Source organism: Stegostoma tigrinum, chromosome 30 (genome assembly GCF_030684315.1).
Source record: "Stegostoma tigrinum isolate sSteTig4 chromosome 30, sSteTig4.hap1, whole genome shotgun sequence".
Lineage (NCBI taxonomy): Eukaryota > Metazoa > Chordata > Chondrichthyes > Orectolobiformes > Stegostomatidae > Stegostoma > Stegostoma tigrinum.
This window is the reverse complement of record NC_081383.1, coordinates 30381633-30404768: the sequence shown is the minus strand read 5'-3', so window position 1 is coordinate 30404768 and position 23136 is coordinate 30381633. Positions and strand designations below refer to the sequence as shown.

Below are 23136 nucleotides of genomic sequence, written 5' to 3'. Positions count from 1 at the left end.
ACCTTACATTCTTATAAATCTTACATTCAGTATACCTTAGATTTTAGATATCTTACGTCCAGTATATATTAGATCCAGTGTGTATTACATTCAGAACATCTTCCTTCTCACCGTTTATTACTTAATCATACACAGTTAATTCCCAATACTGAATGTAGCAGAATAGTGGGCGATGTGCCCTACATGTACACATACACTTGGCAATATAGTTCTTAAATCACTTTTGAATTATATAACCAAACAACAATCAACCTCCAAATAGTTTAATTGTATTTGACATTATTTTCAACAAGTCTAAATGTTCACTGGGTTGTGAGCAAGTTTGCCGAGTGTAACAAACAGATGCGGCTCCCTAATTCAACTGTAAGGATACTTGTCACTGTGTGGAAATGTTCATTACTGCAGTATTGTATGTTTTCCCTTGAATAAATAAGTATGCTAAAACAATAAATGGGAAACAGGAAAAATCTGATCATGGTTTGGAAGGAAAAGAACAAGATGTGCAAATATTTTTTGCAACATTCATTCAGAAATTGTTCGCCCCAACAAAGCTGCCTGAGTTTGGTGCATAGGGACTGAAGCGTTTAAGTGGGGATGGGCTGGAGAAAGGAAGTGTACAGAAAGAAAAATAAACTGTTAACATTGAAACTTGGCCTCTTCAGACAGCTCAGTGCCCGCCCTCGTTCAATTCTATTGCTCGCTGCGTGCCACACTGTGCATCTGGATTGGTCACATTGAATGTCAATCAACAACACCCCTTAGCCGTGTGGACATGACAGTTCCTTACAAATTTGAAACTTTTTTCTCTCTCTCTCTGCTGGAGTCAAGTTTCAACCTCGGCTAACAAGGGGGTTCAGTTTCTGTGCACCGCCGGTCGTCGGCTGTTGATTTAGTGAATGATTCACCCTTCAAACCCTGGAGTCTGCTGCGAACTTACAGCTTTTTAAACGCGTGGAAACGAGAAGGTTTCTTTTTCCTCTCTTTCCTCCGCCCCCTCCACTGGTGCAACAAAAAAAGTTGAGGAATTCGCAGGGAGCCGGATCAAAAGTTCGCGGTTTAAGGAAAACAGGTAAAAAGAATGATTTTAGCGAAATAAACAGAAGAAAGAAACAAAGAAACATTTATGTAGATAAATATATAGAGAGAAAATAGCGTGACAGAAGGAATCAATGAAGGTGCGTATAATCTCTACATGACAACTATTATGAATACAAGCGAATGTATACCTTAAACTGGTAGTTTGGTCCTTGAATATAGCTCGGTTTAGACCCCTTTAAATTTCACATCAACCCATGCGGAGGATTCTGTCTTCTTCCATTGCTCACTTAGAATAACCAGTTTTTCAAAAATTCACTTGCGGAAACCCTTGATCTAACGCGTTACTGATATTTGTCTATTTTTCGGTCTCGTTTTACAAGAGTATTTCTACGGAACGATTCGCTTTCCTCCATAAATATACACCATAGAGAGAAAGGTCAATTTTCGTTTTTAAAGGGAACTCAGTAAAACCTGGAGTTAACAGAACAAGTTAGAACTTTTTTTGATATAATTGTCTGTTGTAATTTAGCAGAGAATGCGTTCCGCTGGCCCTGGAACGAAACCTGTTTTTTTTCTGGGGAATTGTTGCCAATCGTAATGTCAATTTCATTCCATTCGCAATGTATCAAGTTAACGTGACGTGTAACGGAGCCAGTCAGAGGCGACCAAGTGCTCAATTACACCAATCAAGAGCTCTCAGAAGCAGAGGGCGGGAGTGGAGTAGTTTCCATGGCGATAGTAACAAACTTCAGTCCTGATGAAGGGTCCCGACCCGAAACATCGACTTTCCTGCTCCTCTGTGTCGGACCAGCTGTGTTCCTACAGCTCCACACTGGGACTTCCAGCATCTGCAGTTCTTGCTATCTCTTTAGCCAGCCTTACAGGTTCACCTGCGCCACCGTTCCTCCTGCTCAGGTGGCTGATATCCTCAAACTACTAGCATTTCACTGAGGTAGCGCTGGATACTAAATGGGATCTTGAGATGTATTATATGATTCGTTTTTTTATAAAATGGAGTCAGTGCTTAGAAATATGTGAACCCTCTAAACTTATGAAATTTTCAGAACTAATGTGGAAATATACTTTGAGATAACAAGGTGCATAGCTGGATGGACACAGCAGGCCAGGCAGCATCAGAGGAGAACTGTGTTCATCCAGCTCTATACCCTTGTTATCTCAGATTGTACAGTATCTGCAGTTCCTATTATCTCTGAAAATATACGCTACACTCTTTAGAAGCTCACTGGCAAATACGTTTTCCTGACTTGGAACCCTTATAGTTCAGGAAGTAGTTCTCTCCTCTATGCTGACACAAAACAGAATGGGAAGTGCTAAAGGAAAACTGAAAAAAAACTGCGGATGCTGGAATTCTGAAACAAAAACAAAGGGCTGAAGAAAATCAACAAGACTGTCAGCACTATGGAAAGAAAAGTTTTGACTCCAGTGACCCAGTCATAGTGTCATTGGCCTCAAAATGCTAACTCAGTTTTTCTCTCCTGGATGCTGCTGCACATTTTCTGGGTTTTTTTTGTTTGTAAATTGTCAAAGGTAACTGGAATGGATAGTATACATGACTTCAGAATGGGAGGAAATGTAGACGGATGTAGTGTTAATGTTATATAAGTCAGTTGCTAAGCCATAAAGACTCAAACTATTTCAATTGTTCACATTCCAAGTAAAAGAAAATTTGTAACTGTTGTTTCAAGCTTGTCTATTGTAAAGAGATTGATATCTTGCACTAATTCTTGTCGTAGTTTTTTTTTCAACCAAAGAAACATTATTTCTCTAACAAAGTTTATTTCTGAGTCATTTGTGATGAGTTATATTGAAAATGTAACCAATCCAACTTTTAGGTCAGATGGTGCACATTGTTTAGACTTTGTCATCTCCCAGTTTTGCCAAGGAATTAGGCCATGAGGTGGATGGAGTTTTCTGTGTGCCTCTCAATAAGAGTCTAAACACTGGCTCGTAATGAAAGAGGCAGAACCTCCATTTAATGTCTCATTCAAAAAATGGTATCTGTCGTCATGTAGCCCTTTTTCTGTATTACACTTACACTCTCGGGTGGAGCTTGAACCCAAAACCTTCTGACTCAGAACTGGACAGGAAGATCTACTGATGAGAGAAAGTTGCATTTATATTTTTCTCATTCTAAAGGTGCTTACCTTTGCTGGGGCACAGGTCATCATCTTCTGTCATCATCATCCTGTCATCATCATCCTGCTTAGGCTGAGCATTCAATCTTCGCATGTTAGACTGGACCTTGACTTGCAGGCTTGTTCAGGGTATGACAGCCAGACCAACCCCTTGTCTTCATTTGATATCCACATTCATGCAGTCACTAGCATGAACTGATTTCTTTTCTCTGCCTCTTTACGCTGGCTCACGCCACAGAACCTGATGGCAGTTGTTCAGTTACAGCCCTGGCCAAGGTCAGCCAATGCTATTGGAAATCAGATGTGAGGTTCTTCTCCACTGGTGCTGTATTTTTATTTTTGATGGTGTTTTATTTTTCTTAATTTCTTCCCAGCTCTCTTTTCCTTTGTTCTGTTAATGTCAGCTTTGTAGGCTATGCTAAACGACATGATTTTATACAGATTTTTTCTGGAACGGAGCCAACTTCTTTTTGCCCATGTGAAAGCTGCCTTTTGATAGGTCCCCTTTGTACCCTGCATGTTGGATATTTTTCTGTGAGGCAAAGTATTTGGGGAAGATTTGTATTTGTCCTGTTAGTCATCCACAAGAAATGACTCCTCCTGTCATATCGCTGGAAATTTCCCCAATTTTAACACCTTCTGCTTTGAAGATGCTGATTTTTTGCTGGAGTGCAAGGCAACACATGCCCCGAGGCACCTGACACTGTAGTCATTGCCTTGTGCTGTGATTTACTCACTCTGAGCTATTTGATTGTAGTGGTATCACTTTATAGCTGAACCTCTTCCCATCTTCACCCAAGTGTCCATTTCTAGCAGGCTCATTAATACAGAACAGAAGCAAGAATCAAGAAGCAAGAATCTTTGTTTTTCCCTTCTGTAGTCCAAAGGCACAGTAGCCAACAGTTGCTCTTGGAGATACAGTCAGAACTCTCATCCAAACTACGAATCAAAGCTGAATTTATCATTAATTAATTCCTTCAAGAAGCGTGGGTGTCACTGGCATTAATTCCATCGCTAACTGCCCCGAGAATGGTCCAGCATTGCCCTGGGAAGTATATTTAATCAGGGAGCCATTTAGACAAAAATGGAATTACCTGCTACATTTTTGAAATGAGTAATAGTTTCCCATCATGCAAGTTTTGTTTTGTATTTCACTTATTTGGCTATAGTTGAACATTTACTACAAAATTGTAATGCATTCATCACACTGTTAGTGTGGACCCACATGCATTCACATATTGACTGATGTGTCCAGTAAGATATCTCGAATGATGAACTAACTGACCATGATAAAATACATACTACCTGGCTTGATGTCCCAGCAAGATCCACTGACTTGTTTTGAAAGTTTATCATAGAGACTAGTTTCTTTTAGGGTAACAGCGAGAACCGGAGACAGTCAATGTGTGGAAATCAGTGCTTCTTCTGTTCCTAACAGTTTGCGTTGCAGAATAACTGGTTACATTATTAGTTCTGATACAATTTTGGAACCGAGCCAAGTGATTGTAACTAAGAACACAGCGCAAAGGGAACTATTTTGTAGTTTTCAGCAAATTCCAACTCCTACCCTGCTCCCAGCAACCTCCATACACTCCAAAGGTCAACCTCCCAGTTTCAATTTCTAATATAAGGGTTTTTCCAATTTAAAAAAAAGTTGTGCTTATATAGAGTTGCTGTCATTGAAAAGAGGCCTTGGCTTCTTTCCTTTGATAATTGGAAATAGGTGCCAAATAAGAAAATTAAATGAGATAATGGGAACTGCAGATGCTGGAGAATTCCAAGATAATAAAATGTGAGGCTGGATGAACACAGCAGGCCAAGCAGCATCTCAGGAGCACAAAAGCTGACGTTTCGGGCCTAGAAAATTAAATGATGAGTAGATTCAAACGACAAATTTGTGAATTTAGTTGAAGCAAAAGATATTTTAGAACACTTTGAAAGCTCGGGCAGCAAAGGAAAGTTTTTTGAGAGAGTTTATCATTGCCCTGCTATCACCAGAGCTAGAGTTAATAATGCATGCGATGTCTCAGGGATGAGGGTAATAACCTGGAGTATGGGGCTGATACAGGCGACTGAGATAGGGCCAGGTGAACCTGCAGAAGTGCTTAAAGATGAGGTCAATGATGGTCTTGTTTAGGACTGAAATAGAGCACCTTCAGCAGTATGTTTGTACTGTGGAACTAATACGCGTGCACACACGCACAGTGAAAGGCACTGAAAGAGCTGAGAGTAATGCTGATGCTAAAGAACCATGAGTTTTCTGCCTCACATCAAAATTATGAGAAAAATCATGATAAACTTGAGTGGATCAGCCCTGAAGATGGGTGCTTTGAAGATTATCTTAAAAAAATACATATTGATTCATGGCCCTGAGCAGGTTCATCGGACAATTATTTTTAATTAAACTGAGATTAGGACAAAAAGACACAAGCTCTAACTCTCAAAATATGGTAGTAAGCATTGGATAATCAGCAAATTCTTCATACACAATCTGATTTTGCATTTCTTGAGATGCCAACATTGCTGTCAAGGCCACTATATGTTGTCCACCCCTATTTACCTTTGCTGCCCTATTGAACTTTTGACATTTATGTGTTATAGTGACAACCTGCAGTGTTATTAAGAAGGGAGCTCTAGGATTTAATTAAGAGGGAGTGTTGATAACGTTCCATTTCAGGATAGAGGCACACTGAGAAATGGTGTTTCCATGCATCGGCTATTGGCATTCCAAATGCAATGCTACTGAACAGCAAGGACAATGTTCTCTCTTGTGAATGGTCATTGATGGATGCTTTTGTGGAATGAATATTACTTGTGTTGTTGGAGAGGTGCTTAAATTCATGCTGGTGCTAAGTATTCCTTGTAGATGTTGAATGGTCTTTCGAGGGGGCAGGGAAATTAATTACTCACCATAGAATTCATAATCCCTCACCACATCATGGGAATCAATTTGTAGGATTGAATTTCAGGTAGAAGAGTGGTGAAGAAAACTGGAATATTATTTAATAACTTAAGAGCCATTCCCTAGCTGATCTCAAAATAAACAACTGAAAGATATTCCTGGATGGGTGAACCAAGTTGAGTGAAATGAATTTGTAACTGCCATGTGATTCCACATTTCTTTTTAATTCATCCACAGGATATGGGCATAACTGGGGAGGCCAGTATTTATGGTCCATGCCTAACTGCTTTTCATGCAATTAAGAGTCAGCCACATTGCTGTGGGTCAGGAGTCACATGTAGGCCAAACCAGGTAAGGACAACAGAGATAGTGGGATCTGCAGAAGCTGAAGAATCTGAGATAACAAAGTGTGGAGCTGGATGAACACAGCAGGCCAAGCAGCATCTTAAGAGCACAAAAGCTGATGTTTCGGGCCTAGACCCTGTCAGCTTTTGTGCTCCTAAGATGCTGCTTGGCCTGCTGTCTTCATCCAGCTCCACACTTTGTTATCTCAGGTAAGGACAACAGTTTCCTTTCCAAAAGGGTATTAGTGATCCGGATGGGTTTTTCTGGCAATTGTCAGACATTGAACTCACATTCCACCAATGGCTGTGGTGATATTCAAACCCAAGTCCACAGAACGTTATCTGAGTCTGTGAATTAATACTTGAGTGATTATGCCGCTAGGCATCACATCCACTTATGCCCTTACTCTTCCTGCTTTGGGCATGCTACATTTACACAGTAGAGAAAAGTCATTGTATCAGCAGCAACACTGAGATGGCTTAGGCTGAACAATTACTGAAAAGTAGTGATGCCACCTTATGTTTGTCAGGTTTCATTAGTTTTGGGATGAAGTGTCTTTTGGGCAACTATGCTGGCCTCACAACATTTAAGGAAATGAAGTTCCACAGTTCTCATTGGTATTTGGTAGAGTCAGCTGTTTGTACCAAAAGACAATTATTTCAACAAAGGAGGTCACTGATAAAAGAAGATTTACATTTACCTGTATACGGGGCCTTCATAACCTCGGACTGTTCTAGGATGATTTATATCAATAAAATGAAGCAAAATTACTGACATTCCACTGACATGTATTTTACTATCCTGTGCCACATTGCGCCGAGTCATTTGTGAAAAATGCAAATGCATGTTTTGTGTGTAATGACAGGGTTACAAACCCGAAGGAGCCTTTATATTTTAACACAGTGGCAGTGAGGCATTGTAACTGTACTCCCCTGCACAAGAAAAAGCTGCCACACCCTGGCCAGAGAACAAGATTGAAGGAAATGTAGGTTTTCACTGTTGCAGTGAAAAAGTAACGAGGGGTCTGCATCCAATTACTTAATTGCCATTGGCTCAGCAAAATTAGCGTGAAAGAACTAGCAAAGACACTGTTATCACTAATGTTATATCACCCACATCTGTCACACTGTAATAAAATGTTGACGTCTTTAGAACGCAAGAAGTTAAAAGATGAGATATAACAGAGTTGTTTAAATAGTGAAGGGTTGGGATGCAGGAAGTAGAAATACAGTTTGACTGCTAATTGAGGCATCTTGTTTAAGGTGACATAGGTACAAAACTAAATGTAATATGTCTAGGGCAGGAAGCTGGAGAATATTGTTATCGCACAATGTTAAGAGGTCATGAAATACATTTTTGGGTCCATGGTTAAAGTTGAGACCATGTCATCATTTTAAAAATGGTTTTGTTGCTCGTTGAAGGGAAAGGGAACATAGCAATATATGATCAACGTTTACTGTCCACGTGGATATTATAAATTGATGGACCGGCAAACTTCCTTGTCGTAACTTCTCAGTGATCTGATTATTTTGATTTCAGACTAAAGTGTTGGCATATACAAGCACACCCCACGGGGGCTATTTTCCTAATCATGGCATTTAGTGCCTGCCATTTAAGCACTGTCATTTAAACTTCTTGGGTGGTCAAGGTGGAAATTTGAGTTGCCTGAATAGTTATCTTTGAAAACATAATGCTAACTTGGTGGAGGAAATTAACTGAGCGCTCAGAATGGGGATAATTAAGCCTCTGATTACCAATTGAATTGACTTCAAGTGCCTGCTAAAGAGGCTGCCTACCATTTGTGGGGCTGGTTCTGCAATCACGGACCTTGACAGATAAATAGGAGTGAAATACAACATTGGCGTGGATCGTGAGCCAGATACAGCTTTCTCTTGCTGATTGAGATTGTCAATGTTGGGAAAAGAATTTGGATACACATTCAGACTTCTGGGATATTTTGTTAAGATTTCACCAATACAGAGCAACATCTGTTGTGGAAACTCATGAGGACATCACTTAAAATGATTGAGTGATGTACCTTAGTGAAAACCATATTGCACTGACCAGGAAAAAGAGAATACCTGGCCATATGAATTTTGTGAGGGATTCACTTTGGCCTAGAGGAGGTATTAGCTGCTGGAGGAGTGGGTAGAAGAGGAGGACTGGAAGGCTCCAGATTCCTCGTGACTTGCTGGCTATTCCACAATCTGGCAATTGAGAAATCAGCCATTCCAACCTGTAATGCTTTCAGAGGATCAAACATCAGGAGGCAAAAGAGAAAGATGGGGTGAGCCAGAAGAAGACCAGAGGGTTTCAGGAAGACAGTCCATACCTGGTAGAACACCTATCTGATTATAAACTGCTTTGGAGAAATAACCTCATCCATCAGACTTCAGAGCACTGTTGCCACATGTGTTACTGAAAATCCAACAACAATCGATCCTTTCTATCCCTTCCAGAAGAATAAGACAAGAGTAGAATTACCAATTCTAACACTTCCCAAATCCTATTTTTCTAGTTCTCAATGCATCTAAGGACACTTTTACCTTTTACTTTGCAACATTTTTCCATTGGCTATCCTGTAGGTGCTTCAAGATAGTTTGGCCAGGAACTGAAAGAGCCGCAGTGTAGCGAGAGTGGAAGGAGGAGGAATGCTGTCATCCACAGAGAGAGATAGAGAGAAATATTTCTAGGGTCCTGATCCATGATTCTAATTTCACGACCTGGGAACATTTTGTCAGCATGTCCAGTGATCTAATGGAGCAGAGATCTCTGGGAATCTGAGATACTCTGCAAACTCCTTTTGACCTGAAGCTATAGGGATAGCTGCCTGAGCTTCTGTTGCAGTACTCTGCCATTTCTTGCCAGCATCTTGGCATTTGATGGAAGCAGTGATGTCTGCAGTTTGAAGTCTTATTGTTGTTCTACCAAATTGACTTCTACAGGTTGCTGACACGAATGCGTCAGATTTCCTGGTTGGAGACTGCACATTAGGCCGACTGGCCAAGTCAGAAGTGGACCCCACCTTACCCTGCAGCCCCCAACCTACAGACAGGTTGTCTGGTTTGTCAAATCCATTAGCCATCTTAAGCCTGGTTCCACAAGGTCTTAACCTGACTCTTTGTGTAGCCTTTTCATCCCCCATTTGACAGCATGTACAAGGGTGGACATCAGGACATGTGCTGCAGGATCCCCCACACCCTTACACTGAACAAATCCTGCATCAACCCTGGGCCATCTTTCCGGAAGTACAAGCAGCGGGTGGCCACCCGAGCCAAGCGAATAGTCCCTTTTTAAGGCCTACTAACAGAGGATGGCCTGCAGCCTCTCTGCAGCCTGGGGGCAAACCAGATGGCTGAAGGTGACCTCCCAGTGTCAGACCAGCACTCCAGGGTTTTGGGCCTTCCCGTGCTGTGGTGACAGACTCGGCTGCTGACCACCCCTCACCCCCCAATGATAGTCGGCGTACCACCGCTGGTGTTTTGTAATGTAAAGGTTTTAAAAGTTGCTGAGAAATATTCCAATATGGCAGATAACTCCTACCTCAATGGCAGAATACAGCTTTTTCTGAGCTGGAGGATTTCTTATATGGCTCTATAGCTTCAATATCCTGTTCATTGTCCTTAATTGGACAGGTGAGCATGCTCTTGGCCAATCCAAGGAATATCATTGTCTGGTGACAGTTCACCGCACAGTGTAGGGTTGGAATTTTCATTTAATGTCAACCCCGAACACAAAACAAAGAAATCTGCCCCTCTCTCCCACAGGACTGTCATCACAGCTTTACCCCCAGCGAGGTGGCATCTGTGATGTCATTGGTGTTCAATAGTGCCAGCATGTCTTATTGATGACACAGACACAGGCAAAATGCAATCGCTCACAGTCGTCACTTTATCTCTTTTTGGAACAAAGATGGGAGCTGGGATCTTTCCGAGGATGAGAAACGCCTTTGTAAAGACAGTGCTGGCAGTATTTCTACCAAAAGCTGCTGCTGCCATCACCTGAGCAGGGCTGTTATTTAGCAGTGTGAAGCCACTCTGGGTTTCTTGCACATTTGCACTAGCCCCAGTCCCTCCTTTCCAAATATCCTGGAAGAGAAAAGGTGCTTCTTGTTCCTGGGAACATTAAAAGACCCGATTTTAGAGGAGTTTAGGGTACAGCATGCATGGCTAGTATCAAAAGAATCACGTGAGCAGCCACTCTCAAGTTTGAGAATGATTTGAGAGTTTAGGGAATTAGAAATAGTTGTAAATACAGAAGGTCTGGACACTACATTACAGGAAGGATTTGATTGTACTAGGGAGGAAATTTGAGAGAGTGCTGCCAGAAATGGAGAATTTTAGCTTTGAGGAAAGGTTGAATAGGCTGGGGTTAGTTTCCTTGAAAATGAAAAGGCTAAGGGAAGATGTACTTGTGCATAAAATTATGAGAAGTTTAAATAGAATGGATAGCAAGGACATATTTCCCTTGGCAGAAAGGTCAATAACCAAAGGACATTGTGATTGTTTAGATCATGGTTGGAGTGTGTTGAGTTTGTGACGGTGTAATTATTTGCAACACTAGAGATGGGACATGGGTACCATGCTCCTAGTTGTGGACTCTCATTGATTGTCTTGCATATTGCTTAACTCTGCAGCTTTCATTCCACGCCGTTTTCCCCCATTCCCTCACTGATTTGTGAACAAAAGCCATCCCCTCTACACGGGGCACTGCCTCCACCAGAGACTCAAGTGAGGACCTGCCAACCTTCCCTCGCATTCTGTAAGGGAAGCCATTGTCTGTTGTTAGTAGACTCAAGCAGAAATATGTGTGGAGGCTGCAGATACCACTCCACAAAAATTGCACCGAATCAGCATCTGAGTGCTGAATGTGTAGGTCTCCGCTTTGGAGCCTCCAGGCATGGTTAGATTCTGGGCATCAGCAATTGCCCATAAAATCATGGACTAAATCCAGATAGATGTATCTTATTGGTACAGTACGCATTTAATTTCTGTTTCATGTTTCCTCAAATTACCGTCTTGCATTTTATGGTTTTGGGCAAACTAAAATGAAAAGAAACAGTAGTAATTTGTCCGCTGTCAGCTGATAATTGTATTTCTTTATATTTTCAAAATGGCAATGGAATTAGGAAACCAAAGGAGCATCCCAAGACTGCCACCTGGCAGTCAGAGCCTACAATCACTTTGTGACAGTGCCATGGAGTCATGGAGTCATACAGCACAGAAACAGGGCCTTCGGCCCACCATGTGTATGCCAACCAGCAAATATCAAGATAATCCCATTTACCTGCATTTAATCAATAACCCAATATACCTTGACATTAAGTGCTGACCAGGTGTTTCTTCAGTTTTACAAGAGTCTCTACTTTCTCCACCCTCACAGGCAATGCCTTTCATATTTCTACCACACACTAGGTGAAAAATCTTCCTCCAATCTTCTCTAACTCACTTAGCCCTTGCCTTAAACTTGAGCCCTCTGTTCTTAGATATGCCTGTGGTAGGGAAATTGTTGGAGTCTACAATCAGGGATAAGGTAACTGATCACCTCAAAAAATTTCAGCTAATCAGGGAAAGTCAATATGGATTCATTGAGGGTAGGTCATGCCTGATAAACCTCTCAGAAATTTTTGAAGAGGTGACAAAAATGTTGGACAGAGGTAAGTTGATAGATGTTGTTTATATGGACTTTTGATAAAGTTCCATACAAGAGACCATCAGCTAAAGCAGAGGCCTATAGAACTGTAGGCAGAGTACTGACCTGAATAGTAAATTTGTTGAGTGTTCAAACTCTGTTTCTTGCCAATGTGTGAGTATTCAAGTTGGCAGGATATGACTAGTGGTACCCCTGCAGGGATCTGTGCTGGGACCTCATGAATATGAATATTCATTAACAACTTGGATAAAAAGTCAAAAATCCAAATTTGCTAATGACACAAAATTGGGCAGCATTATAGACAGTGGCATAAAATTACTACAGGATACTGATAAATTAGCTGAATGGGCAGAGCTGTGGCAGATAGATTTTAATATGAGCATGTGTAAGCTTATCTATTTCAGACCAAAAAAAACGATGGACCAAGGTATTTTTTCTTTTCAGAGGCTCAAAGTTAAATACCGTGGATGTCCAAAGAGATTTGGGCGTTCAAGCACACAGCTCTTTTAAAATGCCATGAACTGTTACAGAAAATAGTCAAGAAGGCTAATGGAATGCTGGCCTTCATATCTAAAAGGCTGGAGTATAGGGATGCAGGGATTGTGCTGCAGTTATACAAAATCCTAGTTAGACCTTACTTAGTGTGTTGTAGACAGACTGGGCACCACACCTAGGGAAGAATTTTTTGGCTTTGGAGAGAATTCACTGCAGGTTTGCAAGAATGATACCTGGAATTTGGAGGTTAAGTTATGAGGAGAGGTTATACAGATGAGACCTTTATTCCCTACTATTTTATAAAGTCAAGGGGTGATCTAGTCGAGGCCTTTAGGATGTTAACAGGGAAAGACTGGATAGATAGAGATAAACTGTTTCCAATGGATGAAGATCCTACAAACTGGGGACATAGGTCTGGCCTTAATTTTTAGACTTTCAGAAGAGATATTAAAAAGACACGCAAAGAGTAGCGGAGGTTTGGAGCTCTCTTCCTCAAATGGCAGTCGATGCTAAATCCATTGTTAAATTTAAATCCAAGAGATGAACTATTATTAAGCAAGGATATCAAAGGATATTAGCCCAAGTTAAGCATATGGAGTTAGGCCATCTTAGCAATCGGAAATCTTATTGAAAGGAGAGTAGACACAAGGGGCTGAACGGCCTACTGTTATTCTGTCCTGGGGAAAAGATTCTCATGATGTATCGTATTTTTGGATACATCAATCTGATCCCCCACTTAGTCTCCTCTGTTCCAGGGAAAACAGAACCAGTGTCTTCTCATAACTGAGGCTTTTCATCCCAGGCATGACAAAATTGACTGGTAAATATTGACAGAAAACTGTGGCCAAAACATGTGACCAGATATAAGGATGTAAATGGGAGATCGTGGGTCTATTGCAAAATTTTCAGTGATAGATAGGTGCACTTCTGCCTTTAATGCAAATCGAAACCGGTTTTGATTGGGTTATATTTGCATTCCTATTTCACTAAGCTGCATCAAGGTTTTGCTGTATTAGATCATAAGAATATGAGAATTGCTGTTGCTGGGCACCTGACTTTTGGCTGTGACCTAGCTGTGACATCTTGCTCCAGGATTTAGCCTTGTTTATAGTGGCTGGTCTCGCATTTATCCTGGCATCTGATAATTGAGCCAGTTGATAATTTCTAGCCATTGTAAACCTTGTGAAGCAGAGTTCATTGCAAGTGCTTGTAGATAAACGTCTGGAATTCTGGAGCACTGCCACAAGCAAATACAAGCTGGAAAGCTAGCATTACTTCTTGCACCCAACTATTCTCCTGCCTGTGCTCCTCTGTTCGACTTTCTCTGCTGGTCCTGAAGCTGCTGACGCAGGCAGGGATTTACATGCTTGACTGGCTGCTTTTCTCTGCCTATCAGTGTTGACAGGCAGTTTGAACATAGAACATAGAACATAGAACAATACAACATAGAACAGGCCCTTCGGCCCTCAATGTTGCGCCGACCTGTGAACTAATCTAAGCTCATCCCCCTACACTATCTCATCATCATCCATCTGCTTATCCAAGGACTGTTTAAATGCCCCTAATGTGGCTGAGTTAACTACATTGGCAGGCAGGGCGTTCCATGCCCTTGCCACTCTCTGAGTAAAGAGCCTGCCTCTGACATCTGTCTTAAATCTATCACCCCTCAATTTGTAGCTATGCCCCCTCGTACAAGCTGACGTCATCATCGTCGGAAAAAGACTCTCACTGTCCACCCTATCTAATCCTCTGATCATCTTGTACGCCTCTATTAAATCCCCTCTTAGCCTGCTTCTCTCCAATGAGAACAGACCCAAGACCCTCAGCCATTCTTCATAGGACCTACGCTCCAGACCAGGCAACATCCTGGTAAATCTCCTCTGCACCTTTTTCCAATGCTTCCACATCCTTCCTGTAATGGGGCAACCAGAACTGCATGCAATATTCCAAGTGAGGCTGCACTAGCATTTTGTACAATTGCAGCATGACATCACAGCTCCGGAACTCAATCCCTCTACCAATAAAACCTAAGGATTAGGTTTTAACCTTTAATTAGGAGGAGACTTCCTGGCAAGTCCATAGTTGCCCTCTCCTGCTGCCCACACACATTCATTTTGCAATAAGGGAAATTGGACAGTGAGCAGGAGCAAGGACTCTGGCCAGTCTCCTGTGAAAACCCCCTCCCATCCCTTCGCTTAGCCAGCCAAATACAAAAGCAGCTAATTCAATACAGACCCAGAATTGAATTGCTGGACATTTACCCATAAGCTGCTAGGTAACTACGAACTTGGCAGGGCATACTTCAGCCTGAATGTTAAACCTTCCAGGAACACTTACACATTGCAACTGCAAATAAAGCTGCTGCTGAACACCAACTGGATCAGCATCAAACAGTAATCAACTTTGTTGGACCTCGTTACGGCTGTGATAATTGCTTCACTGTGGGTGGACAGATGTGTATAAATCATCAACACACTCTTTCTTCCTTTCTTGTTTATTATTTCCAGTTTGGGTTGAACTGCAGTTTAATCAGAGCCATTTCCCTGTAGCCTTGCTCAGTATTGAGTTTGATCCTTTGTGGCCTGTTGTATTTAGACTATTTGACACTTGACAAGAAGGAAGAAGCTTTGTAACTCTCAGGCTTTCGGAGAGATTCCAGTTCTGCAGTACTTGAGAATAATTGTGATGCTTTGTAAAGGATTTGATTGCAGTGACTAGCAGAGAGTTGAGAAGCTCAGTTGTGATAGCTCGGAGTTCTCTTTTTGAAAAGTGCTGATTCATAATGGGGTACAGTTCCTTAGATATGAGTTTCTCCCCTAAATGGCTATTCTTAACATGTATTTGCCATAATTTACATTTAGCTCAATGAGTAAATTCTCCACACAAACCTTGCCCTCATTCTAATTAAAAACTGAAAGAACTGCAGATGCTGTAAATTAGAAACAAAAACAGGAATTGCGGGGAAAAGCTGAGGGTCTGGCAGCGTCTGTGGAGACGATGCAGAATTAACGTTTCAGGTTCGATGACCCTTCCTCAGAACTGATGGTAGCAAGGAAAATGTCAGTTTATTGCAGGAGATCAAGTTGGGGCGAGTGGGTAAGGAGTAAACGATAGATCCCAAAGAGAGAGAAGAACAAATAAAAACTGAAAGAACTGTGGATACTTTAAATCAAGAACAAAACAGAAGTTGCTGGAAAAGCTCAGCAAGTCTGGCAGCATCTGTAAAGAAAAAAACCAGAGTTAACGTTTCGAGTCCAGTGACCCTTCCTCAGAACTGTGCGATATGAGAGTTGTGTGTGAGAGAAGAACAGTTGGACAAGCAAAGGATTGGATAAAGATCCAGCTGGGAAGATGAATAGCTATTAATGGGGACTGTTAGTGTCTAACAACAAGTTGTGTATAATAGCAGACTGTGATAACAGGACCTGGTATGTGAGCATTAGGGTAAAGACATGGAACAGCTCAAGCTTAAAGCTGTTGAACTTGATATTGAGTCCATAACGCTGCAGGGTACCCAAGCAACCTTGTTATCACAGTCTGTGATTATTACACCCTTTGTCTGTCCAACTTCTCTCTCTTCGGGCACTATTTCTACCTACCATTTACACTATTTACCCTCTTCCCCCACCCCCATTCTATCTTTTGCATATAAACCACCATTTTCCTGGCTACCATCAGTTCTGAGGTAGGGACCTTCCACCTGAAACGTTAACTCTGTTTATCCTAACCATTGTATGGGTGAAAAGGTTTCTTCTTGAGTTTATCATTGAATTTACTAGTGACTACTTACAATCATGACCCCTGGCTTTGGACTCCATTACACATGGTCAATGCTGTCAAATCCTTTCATATTTTTGAAGGCCTCAGCCGGGTTATTCCCATCCCCACAAAACCATCTCTAGCCCCATCGTTCTCTTCACCAGGAAAAAGAGCCTCAGCCTGTTTAGTCTTTTCATGAGGAACAGTGAATGTTAACATTGTAACTCTCAGGCTTTCAGAGAAATTCCAGTTCTGCACAGTTTGAAAATAATTGAGATGCTTTATAAAGGGTTTGATTGCAGTGACCAGCGAAGAGTTGAGAATCTTTAGTTGCATTAATATAATCTGAATCATGGCCCTTTGCCAAGATGCAGCATTGTGCACTTCCCCACAGCAGTCATTTTAAAGTATTCATGGATGGAGAGCCTGTTATATTTCCTGACCTCACCCTAGCTAAGACAGATTGTAGCTTCACACGCACACTCTGATTTCAGAATGACAAACAGATAGACATCTGTTCTGAGGAAGGGTCACCGGACCGGAAACGTTAACTATTTTCTCCTTCGCAGATGCTGCCAGACCTACTGAGCTTTTCCAGTAACTTCTGTTTTTTGTTCCAACATAGACATCTTCCAAGGTGGTCCAGTTTCATGCTGGGATGTCCCATTCGTGTTTGAGGAATGAGAAGAATTAGCTTCATCTCTCGAGTGAGATTACTGGGTTAAAGCTCAATTGGTGATAATTTGTGTGTGAGGTCCCAACTAGTCAGCATGACAATGGCTGGAGTAACTGGATTGACACCAATTAATATTCCCGGTGAGCCTCAGGGCTGTGTAGCAGCTGGAAGCTTTCAGTGCACATCATGCACAAGAATCCCCTCCAAGTTAACATTCATGCACAGAAAAAAATTAGAGTCCGTGCAGAAAGAAAACGAGGGGTTATGTTGTCCACCCGCTATTTTCCCCACACACCTGCTTTCCCAACCCAAAAGTTTCCAACCCAAAGAGGTCAGATGTTCTAAAACATTGATATCTATGATCATATTGGTCTATTGCTAAGGACTGCTATTATCTCCTTGGCTAAAAACATGTTCCAGTGTTTTCTCCCCCCCCGACAGATACCACCATTCTCTCTGTCTTGCTGGAAGACCTATGATTTCCTCCCGTCTGTTTTGGCCTTGTTAGATGTAGCCTTTGTAGGCCATGCCAAACACTTTGAGACATTTGACTGGGCGGAACTGGGAGGAAACCAACTTTTGCCTTTATGCAGAATATATTTGGGGCTGTTTACTTCTTTTCTGTACTTGCTATCTTGGATTCTTTTCCATGAAGCAAAATGTTGAAGGAAGATTTTTACGTAGGGAGTCACCAAGCTGCTACTCCCAATTGACCAATCTTTCTTGCTCTTCTTCCCAGCCTTTCCTTGCTTACAAGTGCTGGGAAACAGGGAACCATGGACACTCTGTGTACTTTGGGTCTCTGTCCAAGTAACCTAGATAACTTAGATAATGAGTTTTAGTGGCCTAGTTAACTGCTGGGAAAGGCTGAAGCCAAGCACTGTTCCAACTGCAACTGCAAATTTGAGAAAGGCTCTCATTCTAAATGTAGCCTACTTCCTGTTTTCATTCCCCACCATCCCCACTCCCACCACTACTACCGTAACCTGCTCAAGGCATTATCGATCATTGCTCCCCTCCTGCGGCCCAAGTGGGATCTGAAACGAATGCAGTACAAACCAGAAATCAAACCGGGAAAAGTCTGCTCTATATGCTTTTCTGGTTCCCCAAGGAAGAAAGGACAGGCTACCCATGAAAAGTATGAAGGAAACCAAATATTTCACTGCTGTAATACGCTGTAGGAAGGATGTCATTAAACTTCAAAGGGTTCAGAAAAGATTTACGAGGATGTTGCCAGGCTTGGAGGGTTTGAGCTGTAGGGAGAAGCTGTGAATAGGCTGGGGCTATTTCCCGTGGATCATCAGAGGATTAGATTAAATTCCCTACAGTGTAGAAACAGGCCCTTCAGCCTGTCCCAACAAGTCCACACTGCCCTTTGGAGCATCCCACCCAGACCCACACACCTCTGAACACTACGGGCAATTTAGCGTGGCCAATTCACCTAGCCTGCACATCTTTGGACTGTGGGAGGAAACCAGAGCACCCGGATGAGGGGTGACCTTATAGAGGTTTATAAAATCATGAAGGGCATGGATAGGGTGAATAGTTAAGGTCTTATCCCCAGATGGGGGAGTCCAAACCCTGGGGGCATGGGTTTAAGGCGAGAGAAGAAGGATTTAAAAGGGACCTAAGGGGTAACGTTTTCATACAGAGGGTGGTGTGTGTACAGAATGAGCTGCCAGAAGAAGTGGTAGAGGCTGGTACAGTGACAAGATAAACCCATCCAAATGCCTTCTAAATGAATAGGAAGGTTTGGAGGGACATAGGCCAAATGCTGGCAAATGGGACTAGATTAATTTGGGATATCTGGTGGGCATGGATGAGTTGGGCCGAATGGTCTGTTTCCATGTTCTACAACACCCTGACTCTATAAGTGCATCTTGAATGTGAGTTCAGACTGAAAATGAAGAAACTCGAGCAGTACAATTTAATAATAGATAGACTATAACAAAGTCTTAACATTTATTATTAATATCACTTATGTAGTTTGGCTCCACAGGCTTTAGCGTATTTCAGAGAGATCATGCTGTGCTGTACTTCATGCAATACATGGTTACAAAATTATGCATTACTAAATTTCCATGGCAGTGTTGTTGTGTTTGCACTTCATGTTTGAAAGGTAATCGCTAATGTAAGTTTGAAAACCAAACATGTTCCTTATTAATAGTTTTGTTACAATAGAACTACTGGAATTGATTGTTTTTTTTTTAAATGATTTGAAGTAATACCGGCGTGTTGGGGTATTGATTTAATTAATGAAGAGGTTATGAAAACCAAGCTGTATTTGAAGAGGTTAAGTAAACCAGAGGTACAACAATCGTCTATAGTCCACAAAGGCTACATTTCACCATTCAAATATACATTGCACTGAGTGTAATGAAGACTGATGGGATTCCAATGCTAACCATGTCGAATGTACGATATCTGGCTAGGATCCCACGAGACTTGCAGAGTCGTCAGATGTCTTTAAACATGAACAAAACTCTGTCAGGATGAAACTGGTTAATGGCAGCTGTACAAAATTAGCATTTATCAAAGCAGAGCTGACTTTTTTCACATGTCTAAACTTCGGTGAGATTCACAGAACGATAACTCAAAGTTTTTTTTTGAAGGCTTATTTCCTGGTCTTACTGTCACTTTTACTTGCTTTGAAATTTTTAACCCTGGCAATACTCCAATAATTCAGAAAATAGAAAGCATCATGGTGAGAAAGATCACTTACAAGCCTGGTCTTGCACTGCAGAGACCAATTTTCAGGCCTTCCATTTTCCTCTTGTCAGCTAGTACAATCTTTGTGAGCTTTGCAAAGAGCATCTTGGTGTGAGTAGGACACTTCTGACGGTGTGCCAAATAGCAAACCTGCTGCCTTCCTCACTTCCAACCCTAGGGACTCTACTTTTGATTTGTAGCTAACTGACTAAGACTGGTAATGGGGCTAAAATAGCCTTTTTGCAGCACAGATGCACCTGAGATGTTAGCTGGCTATGAAAGGCTGCAGGAAGCCTGCTAGAGTACATGCCCCAAGGACATCACCAGACTGGGGCTCGGTGAATGTGAAGGCTGGGGCTGATGAAGCACAGCTCCCCTTCTCCTGCAATGTCTATGAGGTAAAGTTTTCTGGGCCTCCACTCTTTCAATGGGCTCTCCCTGTCACTGCCCATCCAGGGAAGAAGTCATCCCAGAACAGGGGCTGCTCCATCCCTTGCCATTACTGTCAAAGAAGGAGTGATACACCACCTCTTCAGATATTAGATAGAATAGCCAGTTATGTCATAGAATCCCTACTGCGTGGAAGCAGGCCATTTGACCCCTTGAGTTGACACTGACCCCCTGAAGAGCATCCCATCCAGACCCACCCCACTGCCCTATCCCCATAACCCCACATTTCCCAAGGCTCACCCGCCTAATCTACATATCCCTGGATACTAACGGAATTTAGCATGGTCAGTCCACCTGACCTGCACATCTTTGGAATGTGGGATGAAACCTGAGCATGTGGTGGAAACCCACACACAGACACGGAAAGAATGTGAAAACTCCACACAGATATTATCCTGAGGGTGGAATTGAACCTAGGTCCCTGGCACTGTGAGACAGCAGTGCTAACCACTGAGCCATTGTGTGTGTGTGTGCGCGCGTGTGTGTGTTATGTCCATCTTGAATTTTGTGCAATAGCAAAACTGTTACAAACTTGTGTCACAACATGGAGGGGTTCAGTGTGCCCATTTCCCTGTTGGTAAAAGATAAAATCACCATAGTCCGACTGGACCATCAGGCTGCTCTATCGTTAGATGGCCGGTAGTGGTTTAACCTGAGGGTCATCATGTCTCAGGTGTGGGGAGATGTTGACAAGGAGAGCCCTTTGCTGTAACTTCAAAGCAGAGTAGGAATTGAACTCATGTATTTGTCATCGTTCTGTATCACTAACCAGCCATCCAGCCAACTGACCCTTAACTTAGGTCCCCTGACCAGGAAAACAGCTCAACTATGCCATCGGTGATTTTAATATTTTAATATCCTGATAGGACACAAAGGGAACAACCTATGATTTTATAGCCAGCATTAAAAAAGGCACTGCAGAATAAATTGACATCATTGTTACTGACTACTGTTGCTAAATGAGTCCAAATGATCACCGCAGAATTCAAGGCCAGCAATCTTAGGCTGGGGACAAGTTATTTCCAGTGACCTCAGTAACTTAGTCAAATGTCAGCACTTTAGCTTCAGGTCAGCATTAGCTGTAGTAAACTTGCTGACTCTGTTTGTCTGTCCAGCCTCTGGCAAGAAGATGCACTGACCAACAGATGATCAGTGAGCCCTTTCAGTGCCTCTCTGAATGAAAGAAGGGAGGAAGTTGAAAGACTAACAAAACAGCTGGCAGAAATACAGAAAGACATTTTTACTGCAGTAGGAATGTGCCTTTGCTTCGTGACAATACAGGTTAGTAGAAAATTCTTTATTCTCAGCTCAAGGCAGCATTTGGTGTTGCCACCTTCTAGCGAAGACCCATGGGACGGGAACAGGAAATACTAACATTCTTCTCGTCCCAGTGTACCTCGCTTTAGTTCTTCCAGGCAAGCATCTGGTTTCAGCTCATTTCCAGTCTGCTTCAGTCTGAAATTGAGAGAAGGAAGAGAACTGCAGAATTTGTTGTGATGGCTTTGTTTCTGGGAATGCTAGTTTGGTGGTCTCTCATCGAGTGCTCCTCATTTTAAGGTTTCTGCAGTTACTCACTCATGCAGCAAGTACATTTGTGTGTATTGTGAAGCAGTTTTAGATGTGTTTGTGGTAGCACTCTGGGTACGGAGACAGACTGTGTGTCGCACTCCACAGTCTGAAGCACATATTTGAGACTGCCATCATCCTGCACTGCCAAATGTATCACATTTCAAAGGCCTTTCTCAGGTGCGTGTGTACGATTCCTTGGCACTATTTCAAAGAAGAACAGTGAGAAACCTCCCCAGTACTCTGCCTAGTATTTATTCCTCAACAAACATGACTTTTTTTTAATCATAAAAGAGGGATTATCTGGTGATGATCCTGTTACTGTTTGTGGGACCTTGCTGTGGACAAATTGTCTGCTAATGTTACTGCATTTAAGTGCTTTTAGGAGATGCTGATGTCAGAGAAGGGACTTAATAGTACTGCCACACTCCTCCGCCTGGCTGTACTCTTCCTCACTCTGAACAATTTCTTCTGTAATTCCTTTCACTTTCTTCAAGTTAAGTGTGTGGCCATGGGCCCCGGCTATGCTTGTCTCTTTGTGGGGTACTTGGAAGTTCCTTGTTCTAGTCCTACTCCAGCCCCTACCCACTACTCTTTCTCTAGAACATTGATGAGATCATTGGTGCTGCTTCACTTTCTCATCTGGAATTGGAAAAGGTGATCGATTTCACTTCCAATTTCTAACCTGCTCTCACCTTCACCTGGTCCATTTCTGACTCCTGCCTTCTCTTTCTCACGATCTTTGTTTTCATTTCCAGAGATCGCTGACCACCAATATCCACCACAAACCAACCACAGTTACCTTGACAATACGTCCTCATACTGTCTGCTTCTTGCAACAGCTCTATTCCATTCTCCCGCTTCCTCCATCTCCGTTGCGTCAGTTCTGATAATGCTAACTTTGAGAAGGGAGCCTCCAAAATGTCCATCTTCTTCCTCAACTGAGGATTCCCAGCCACCATGGTTGACTAGGCCCTCAGCCAGGTCTGACCCATCTCCCACACTTCAGCCCTCATCGCCACAACAGCAATAGGGATATCTTTGTGCTCACTTACTGTCCTATCTCGCATCCACACTCAAAGGATCATTAGCTGCCATTTCTGCCACCTCCCAGCTGGATTCCACCATCGGACACATTCCCCTTGTCTATCTTATCAGCCTTCCACCGGGACATCTTTCGTTCCCGACGCCACTTCCCAGCTCCGTGGTATCTTCCCAAGCAACCACTGAAGGTGTAACAATTGTTTGTTACTTCTGCTCTCCTCACTATCCAGGGCCCGAGCCACACCTTCTGGGCGAAACAGTGATTTATTTATTATTTCACACAATCTAATCTACTGCATTCACTGTTCACAATGTGGTCTCCGCTTCACAGCACCAACATTATG

At 42.3% G+C, this 23136-nt stretch overlaps 1 protein-coding gene across 2 annotated transcripts in view; it reads left to right on the top strand.

The window, feature by feature from the left end:
* The first annotated feature begins 755 nt into the window (after positions 1-755).
* Positions 756-23136, top strand: part of tnfaip8l1 (tumor necrosis factor, alpha-induced protein 8-like 1) — a 56330-nt gene continuing 33949 nt past the window's right edge. Inside the window, exon 1 of one of the 2 annotated variants that reach the window (XM_048560215.2) lies at positions 756-1069. The gene's annotated coding sequence lies outside the window, so the exon portion shown is untranslated. Of the gene's footprint in view, positions 1176-23136 lie in introns of both variants that reach the window. The other variant, XM_059638551.1, reaches the window with a different exon arrangement.